Source organism: Triticum urartu, chromosome 1, assembly GCF_003073215.2.
Source record: "Triticum urartu cultivar G1812 chromosome 1, Tu2.1, whole genome shotgun sequence".
NCBI classification, from domain to species: domain Eukaryota; kingdom Viridiplantae; phylum Streptophyta; class Magnoliopsida; order Poales; family Poaceae; genus Triticum; species Triticum urartu.
This window is the reverse complement of record NC_053022.1, coordinates 6,759,997-6,769,063: the sequence shown is the minus strand read 5'-3', so window position 1 is coordinate 6,769,063 and position 9,067 is coordinate 6,759,997. Positions and strand designations below refer to the sequence as shown.

At 44.4% G+C, this 9,067-nt stretch overlaps 1 long non-coding RNA gene across 2 annotated transcripts; it reads right to left on the bottom strand.

The window, feature by feature from the left end:
- Window positions 1-5,595: 5,595 nt before the first annotated feature.
- LOC125515357 lies at window positions 5,596-8,213 on the bottom strand. Of its 2 annotated transcripts, XR_007287082.1 has the most exons (3): window positions 7,835-8,213; window positions 7,521-7,663; window positions 5,596-5,905 (listed from the first exon to the last, which is right to left on the bottom strand). It is a non-coding gene; the product is annotated as an uncharacterized LOC125515357 (long non-coding RNA). The 2 variants fall into 2 exon arrangements; XR_007287192.1 differs by having other exon boundaries at window positions 7,521-8,213.
- Between the last annotated feature and the right edge of the window lie 854 nt (window positions 8,214-9,067).

The window sequence follows — 9,067 nt, the reverse complement described above, 5'->3', positions numbered from 1 at the left end:
GGGTGGGATCATCTACAGGTTTGGAAAGAGTGAAATCAATTACTTTTTTGTCAACATACATGTTTTCAACTAATTTTCCGTTAACCTCGTGGATGGACAATGCCGTGACACCCACAGGCCAGCTCGCGAAGGCACCTTTCTGGACACCTTGCATGGACGGCGGCGGAACTCGAATGAACGTTTCTGTCAATCATCAGGGTCCACGACGAGGCATATCGTTCCATCCGTCCTCCTTCATGTTCATACTTACATTCTGTTTTGTTTTTATGTACGTCACACTAATCGTGTAACCTATGTTACGGTCAAGTGGTATCTTAGTTCTCAAAATTTGGAGCTGCTCCAAATAAACCTGACGTAAAAACAGAAATACAATACATATTTAGGAATTAGATTGAAGTGCATACCCATTGTAGATGAAGAATCCCTCAATATTTATATCTGAATATTTTACTTGTTCCAAGCGGTTAAGCTGCGAAAAATGGAATTGCTTGTCTCAACAGGAAGTGGAACCAAGGGCAGTTCCACCTAGGCTGAGGCAGTATGGTTTCCTCCTCTACATGTGCATGGTCTGTGCGACTTGCGGTAAACGTCTTAGCCTTCCTGGCCGACGTGTTGCGTGTTATATAAAGGGGTTGCGAGCCCATAAACGCGCACAGGTTGTTGAGATAGATTACATCTTGTGAAGGAAGAAAACTAGAGATAAGAGGAGATAGAGATACAAAAGATTTTCAGCTAACTAACTACTCCTCCGGCTATGTAGATTCTCCTTCATGTACACGCCTTGTGCACGCCTGCATCAACTGGGCTGAATCATCACGTTTGACACCCTCCCTTAATCATAACTTCATCAAGTTGAGATTATGTTTGAAGTCTTCAAACCTTCTTGTGGGTACAGCCTTGGTGAAACCATCAGCAACCTGGTCTTTAGAGTGAATAAACCGAATGTCCAAGAGTCTATTCGCAACTCTTTCTCGAACAAAGTGAAAATCTATTTCAATGTGTTTAGTTCTGGCATGAAAGACTGGATTTGCTGATAAATAGGTAGCACCTAGATTGTCACACCATAAACATGGAGCTCTAGTGCTTCTCATACCTAGTTCCTTTAAGATTGAATGCACCCATATGATCTCTGCGGTTGCATTGGCCAACGCTTTGTATTCTGCTTCTGTACTAGACCTTGAAACTGTAGCTTGCTTCCTTGCACTCCAAGATATTAAGTTACGTCCAAAGAACACTGCAAAGCCACCAGTTGAGCGTCTGTCATCTAGACATCCAGCCCAGTCTGAGTCAGAGAAGGCACTGATAAGTGTAGATGATGACTTGCTGAAATTTAGACCAATGCTTAATGTATTTTTCACATATCTTACTATACGTTTGCAGCAGTCATGTGAACAGTGGTAGGTGCATGAAGAAACTGGCATACTTTGTTGACAGCAAAGGAAATGTCTGGTCTGGTCAATGTTAAGTACTGAAGTGCACCTACAAGACTTCTGTATTTTGTACCATTTTCTGGACTTAGAAGCTCTCCTTCAGTAAGAGACAATTTTTCAGTACTGGATAAAGGAGTAGGTGCAGGCTTACAGCTTTGTAAACCAGCCTTTTTTACTAAGTCTATTGCATACTTTTCTTGAGAGAGATGAAGACCATCCTTGTGTTGCTTGACCTCAATACCAAGAAAATAATGTAGATCACCTAGATCTTTGAGAGCAAATTTTGCACTTAAGTCCTTCAACAGTGTTGTTATTGCTTCATCAGATGAACTTGTCACAATTATATCATCAACATATATAAGAACAAATATTGATATACTTGACTTGTTATAGATACATAAAGAGGTTTGTTATAGATAAATAAAGAGGTGTCAGACTTTGAGGGAACAAATCCAAGTGCTTGCATTTTTTTTACTGAGACGGGAATACCATGCTCTTGGGGCCTGTTTCAATCCATACAACGCCTTGTCAAGCTTGCACACATGAAGTGGTGCATGTGCATTTACAAACCCAGGTGGTTGTTTCATGTAAACCTCTTCTTCCAGAACACCATGGAGGAACGCGTTCTAAACATCTAGCTGACGTAAACTCCATCCCCTGGACACGGCAATAGATAAAACAAGTCGAATAGTAGCAGCTTTCACAACTGGACTAAACGTGTCCTCATAGTCAATACCATACCGTTGTTTAAAGCCCTTTGCAACGAGTCTGGCTTTATAACGATCAATGGTTCCATCAGCTTTCCTTTTTATCCTAAAGACCCACTTACAGTCAATAAGATTATTACCTTGTTGTGGAGGAACCAAATGCCATGTTCTGTTTTTCTTAAGTGCCATGATTTCATCATTCATTGCTTTTCTCCAACGTGCATCTCCCAAAGCATCTTCAAGAGTATTGGGTTCTCCTGGTTCACCTGTTGAACATACTAATCCATATTTTGTAACATGCTTATAGTCAATAGGTTTAATTACCCCTTGTTGAAGTCGTGTTCGGCGCAGATTGGCAACAGGAGCCTCTGCAGAATACTCCGGCACAAAGGATCCAGGGTCTGGATCAGGCCGATCCTGTCCCGATCCCGATGAAGATCCGTGCAGGGCTCCAGGATCCACAGCGTGAGCAGTCGACGCCGAGGCAGGATTTTCTATGGCCGTGGCGCGCGGTGCAAGCGATGATTTGGCCACAGAGGATCTGGGCCGGGGCGTATCATCATGGCCCAATGATTGCTGCCTGGACCCCGCGCCAACAGGATCTGTCCCCGCATCCGCCGAGCCAGTCGTGACGCGCCGCTTGTAGATGCGTAGTTGGCCGTTTTGCTGGGCCCGGCCCAAACCAGAGGCGGCCTGCCACCTGTCGGGCGATGGTTCGGGCGCGCAAGAGGAGGTGGTGCGGCCCACTGGGCTCTGCCGCGTGGCTGACGCGGGCTCGCCTGCACGCCCGCCTGTGTCGTCTGTCGGGACTGGCGCGGCAGATTCGCTGCCAGGCGCGGATCCCGGGGAAGATCGACTGCGCGGCTGCAGCGCTTCTTCCGATCCCGAGGAGGATCTGTCCCCTGGACTGGGAGACATGAAATAAGGACCTGTTGGTCCATTTTCTTCACCATTTGCTGTAGTTTTTGCATCACTGTTTTCTGCATCATCACAGAGCTCATGAAGATCATTAGTAGGGTTAGTCATATGATCATCACAATTTGTAATACCCCCTTGATCATAGGCAGAAAGATGAGAGGGAAGTAGCAAAAGTTCTTTGCGGAGGAGTGCGCCGGCATTGGGGTGGATGTCCGCAAAGGGAAATTTGGTCTCATCAAAGACAACATCGCGAGAGATGTAAACTCGACCCGTGGAGATGTCGAGACACTTGACACCTTTGTGTTGGGCACTATAACCAAGAAAAGCACACTGTTTTGATCTAAACATAAGCTTGCGTTTGTTGTAAGGCCAGAGATTGGGCCAACAAGCACAGTCAAAGACACGGAGAGAGGTGTAATCTGGTTTTGTGTGGAGGATACGTTCCATAGGTGTTTCATTGTTGATAACACGACTAGGTAACATGTTGATAATGTGAACAGCTATCAGAAAAGCCTCATCCCAGAACTTGAGGGGCATGGATGCTCCAGCTAGGAGGGCCAAGCCAACCTTGACAATGTGCCTATGCTTGCGTTCGGCCGACCCATTTTTTTGGTGAGCGTGAGGGCATGATACATGGTGAGATATGCCTATGCTTTGGAAGAAGGAATTTAGTTTTTCGTATTCCCCTTCTCAATCAGGCTGGACAGCAAGAATCTTACTGTCAAACTTTCTTTCAACAAGTGCTTGAAAGTTGTGAAAAACTTGGAACACATCTGATCTACTCTTGAGGAGATAGATCCATGAAAATTTGCTAAAGTCGTCGATAAAACTCACATAATACGTGTGTCTACCAACAAAGGAGGGGGCAGGCCCCCACACATCAGAAAAGATCAATTGCAACGGTTTGGTGGAGACACTAGTAGATATAGGGTACGGTAATTGATGACTTTTAGCACACTGACATGAATTACAAATAGTTTCAATGTTTCGCTCACCAACAAACGGGAGCTTATTTTTCCTAAGTAATTTTTCAACCAAAGAGAAAGAGGCATGTCCTAGACGATCGTGCCATCGTGTGGACGGAAGCTTGATAGCACCACAAGCTTGTTTATTGAATCTTCTAAACTCCGGAATCAACGGGTAGAGCCCTCGAACACATCTACCTCTATAGAGAATTTTCCTCGTTGCCTGATCCTTGATCAATAAGAAATAGGGATGAAACTCGAGAAAAACATGATTGTCAATGGCAATTCTATGAACGGAGAGAAGATTTTTATGACCACTAGGAACATGCAAGATTCTTTTGAGATGAATTTTACGACTAGGGGTATTAAAAATTGAATGGCCATTGTGACGTATGCCCATACCTTCACCATTGGCCGTGTGAATTTGATCCTTGCCACGATATTTCTCCTTCATGGTGACTTTCTCGAGCTCGTTGGTGATGTGGTTGGTGGCGCCGCTGTCAACGTACCAGTTTGTGTCAACTCCATAGGAGCCATCGGCCGGCAGCGGCAACTTTCTCTTCATCTTGCGAGGAGTCACCATCATCTTCTTCATAGTGGTACCAACAATCCTTCGCCATATGTCCTGGCTTGCCACAGATTTGACAGCGGGGCAAGTCCGGGCGGGATCTGTTGGAACCACCACTGCCACCACCGCGACGCCCTTTGGAGTTTCCCGAGCGGCCGCCGTCGCGCGAGTTGTTGGAGTAGCCGCCACCACCGGAGCTGAACCTCCCTTTGCCACGGGGAGATGAGCGTGAGCGAGAGCCACCGCCGCGGCCTCTGTATGCAGAGTTGGCTGACGACTTGAAGCCACCACCGGGGCCTTGGTACTGCGCCATGCGTTGATCAAAGTTACTGAGCATAGCAAAGAGTTCATCAAGGGTTACCGGGGTGACGCGTGCATCCAGTGCAGAGAGAAGCGGCTGGTAGTCTTGGTCCAGCCCGTGGATGATGTAGGACATGAGCTCATCGTCCTGGATGGGTTTGCCCGCCGCGGCGAGCTCATCGGCGAGGCCCCTCATGGCGGCGAAGTAGGTGGCCACCGATTGGTTGCCCTTCTGGGCGTTGATCAGCGCTGTACGGATGTTGTTGACGCGGCTGCGTGACTGCGACGAGAACATGCTCGCCAGCGCCACCCAGAGTTCCCTCGCCGTGGTGATCGGGGTCACCATGACGAGTACCTCTTTTGAGAGGTTTTGCAGTAGGTATCCTAGGACCTGCTGGTCCTCCCTCACCCAAATTGGATGAAGAGGATTTGGCCCCTCGGTTTCCTTCCCAGCAGCATCTTTGGTGATGTGGGTTTTGGCCGGCTCGGTGGACGTGCCGTCGACGTAGTGGAAGACGCCGGCGCCCCGCAGTTGCGGCGTGATCTGTGTCCGCCATAGGATGTAGTTGGTGCGGGAGAGTTTCTCCGTTACTCCACCGCTGAGCGACGACTGGGAGGAGGAGGAGGTGGAGGAAGACATGGCTGCGCACGGAGATGGGATAGCTAGGGTTTAGTGGAAGAAGATTGCTCTGTATACCATGTGCGACTTGCGGTAAACGTCTTAGCCTTCCTGGCCGACGTGTTGCGTGTTATATAGAGGGGTTGCGAGCCCATAAACGCGTACAGGTTGTTGAGATAGATTACATCTTGTGAAGGAAGAAAACTAGAGATAAGAGAAGATAGAGATACAAAAGATTTTCAGCTAACTAACTACTCCTCCGGCTATGTAGATTCTCCTTCATGTACCCGCCTTGTGCACGCCTGCATCAACTGGGCTGAATCATCACGTTTGACATGGTCTACGCTTGATTTTGACTTATGATCTTCAATAACGGGGACCAGATAACTCTGCGTTATCTGCCAAGCGGTGAAAATTCATTAATGTAAAAGAACACCAGGTCTTTTCCCCCATAAACTCACTTTGTTATGTCCAGATGCAGAAATCATTCTACTGTTATAATCTTCAAAATTTGTAGCGTATTGGATTTTGAGTTGTGTGTGCAGTTTTAATTTCCCCCATTGAACTTAGCTATTATCTCAAGTGAAGTACATGATATAATATGTGTTGACATGATGGGATTCACCTAATTGATTTGCTTAATTTCCTTGGTGTTTATAAATCTTATGGCACCTTCTTGCTATTACTATACATGGTTACATAAAAATCATGCTTAGGCTACTAATTCTAAATGTATATAGCTTGCTTGCATGGGTAGATTTCCCACCTATTTTAGCATGTTGTGTTTCTACTTTTGTTTATCTAGGATGCAACCTTTGAAAGAGAGAATTGATATTGAGTGGCTGCCCATTTTTTTCACCATCCTTCTATCAATAACTAGCATTTTTTGATGGGATAGTTTATGATCTCCAATCCTTATTGTTTATAGACTTGGTTCAGTTTGACTTTATTTCTTAGAAGTTATCTGCATCAGTTCATGTATAAAAATAGTTTTCCTGTCGCATTATTCGGCATTGACAGCGTCACATGTAAGAACAACCAGTTATACCTTTTGGTTACTTGTGCATGGAAAGAAGTCAATGAATGCAAAGTTGTTCCCCTAATTTCTCAGCTATGGTCATGATTTACTTGATTGCTCATAGCATCCACATGTCTTACTGCCCATTCTGTTCCTCACAAACATTCTTTTTTAAGAAATCCAGATTCTTTGTTTCAGTGATAGTTAAGTGATTTGTCAATTTGTAGGCCGAACTTGTTGATGTGCTGAAACACTTGTATTTCTTTCATTCGTTCATCCAGTTCTTGTTGACTCTCCTTTTATCTCCCTTTGTTTAATCCCAAACTTGTTGTTTTACGTTTTGTAATGCAGGTTTCACTAGACACGCTCAGTTCTTATGGTGTGAAGCTTGCTTTTTTCGTGATCTGGTCGGTTTCTGTTCCTGCTAGGTTGCTCAATTTCTTTGTTTCTATACTAGAGCATGGCGCTGATTCGAAATCTCCCTGACGTTGCTGCATATGTGAATACATAAAAACAATGGGAATATTGATAAGGACGTAACTCAACTGAAGTTTAAATTGATTGTTGGTTGTTATGCATGGGCCGGTGCTTAAAGCCTTCTTATCTTTTTGTTGTGCCACACTGCTGTTATACTGATTATGATGATCAAACTGTGAGTTTTGACAATTTCCCCTGTATGAGCATGGTCCGGTGGTTGTGGTGTCTTGAAGAGGCAGGGGAAAGTTATTCTGTAATAATTGTTACCTCATATGTCATAACAAGATGAATGAGAAAGCAATTTGCGACTATAGAGGTTCAGGAATCTTACTGAGAAATATTATCTCTGTAATTGTTCAGTTAAAACATCTAGAAATTTATATGTATGTGATGTTTTTTATTGCCGCATATGTCATGACTAGATGAACGAGAAAAACAATTTTCTACAATGTGATGGTGCATTGCAGGTGCAAGCTTACTAGTACAAATTAAGTAGTTGAACATATATATGTACTTACAGAAGGTTTGACATAGAATGCATGGATATTAAGCTCTTTAATAGTTTGATTCAGAGGGGGGTTGTCGAGCGCTTTGTACTTGATGATCCCACGCGCCATAGAAAACTCTCCAGTGCCACTGATAATTGCCATCTGGCCTTGACCTACTTGGCGTTAATCCCCATCGCCATGAATGATGATCCATTGAACCAGATATCGTTTTGCATGGTAATATATATCAGTATCACATGAAAGTGGTCAATCTTCAGTATCTAATTGAGCATGCTATATAACTGAGAAAACGAAAACCGTAGTCTAAAATATGTATAAGTGACCTGGAGTTTTTCTCGAATACCATGCTGAAGTAGTTGAACCAGCCTGGACCGGCTACATCAGCCTGCACTTGCATGCCCTTCGTGCGGGCAACAATGGTGGAATTGGGGTTTGGTCCATCAATCACAGTCCAGTCGATAACAGTAGTTAGACCAAACACGGCTGGTTGGCTGGACAGAACAATTGCTACCTGGTTTGTGCCTTGTCCAAATGCGATTTGGTGCAAGTACAGGTGCAAGTTTACCTCGGACTCGCATTGAAGAACAGAGGAAAGGGATGCACATGCCATGGATAGAATGGAATGCAAGGCCAAGATCATGGACAGGACTACAAGGCTAGGGCTGGCCATTGCTAGCTGGGGTTTTGACTCGGAGAAGAAGAAGAGGGTAGCTAGGAGGTGTGTACGTAAATTGACTACGGAACTATTTGTAGTGCTCGAGGACTAGCTAGCATATTCGTTCCATACCCACTTGTTTCTTTTTTGTTTGTGATGATCTGTTCCGTATCATTTTTAGTTTCATTTCTTTAGCTGTCATTTCGTTTAGGATAGACTACGCATGTGAGGCTGAACAATACCTTGTACATGTATCAACCCTTAGAGATCACAAAGGTCAACTGTGTTTTGAGGAAATATATTACCGGTTTTTTTCCTTGTCATATAATATGTACATGATATTACTTTGCCCACATGATAATGTAGCATTCGCAAAGACTAAAATGCATTAGACGCCCATTCTTATCTTTACATCTACTCCCTCTGTAAGCAAATATAAGATGTTTTAGGGTAATTAATAGAAAGGTGTTTCTAGACATTTCTAAACTATCCATATTTTATTATCTCATAAATATGAGTTAGAAAGCGAACCAACCTGCGGTTGAATGGTTAGAGGGACTGTGGTATCCCAGCCCACCAGGGTTCAAGTCCTGGTGCTCGCATTTATTTCTGGATTTATTTCAGAATTTCCGGCGATGCGCATTCGGTGGCAGGAGACGTTCCCGTCGATAACGAGGTGCCTATGGTGACTCATAAATTTTAAGATAATATGCCGCCTTAGTCTTTCGGAGGTGTTCATAGGGATAGGGTGTGCGTGTGTGCGTTCATAAGGATGAGCGTATGCGCGTGTATATGAGCGCTTGCGTTTGTACTGTTTAAAAGAATGAGTTAGAAATAAAAAACAAACATAACCATTTTTCAGCAATATATCTCGCGAAGAGCTGCAGCCTAGGTTTTCCAT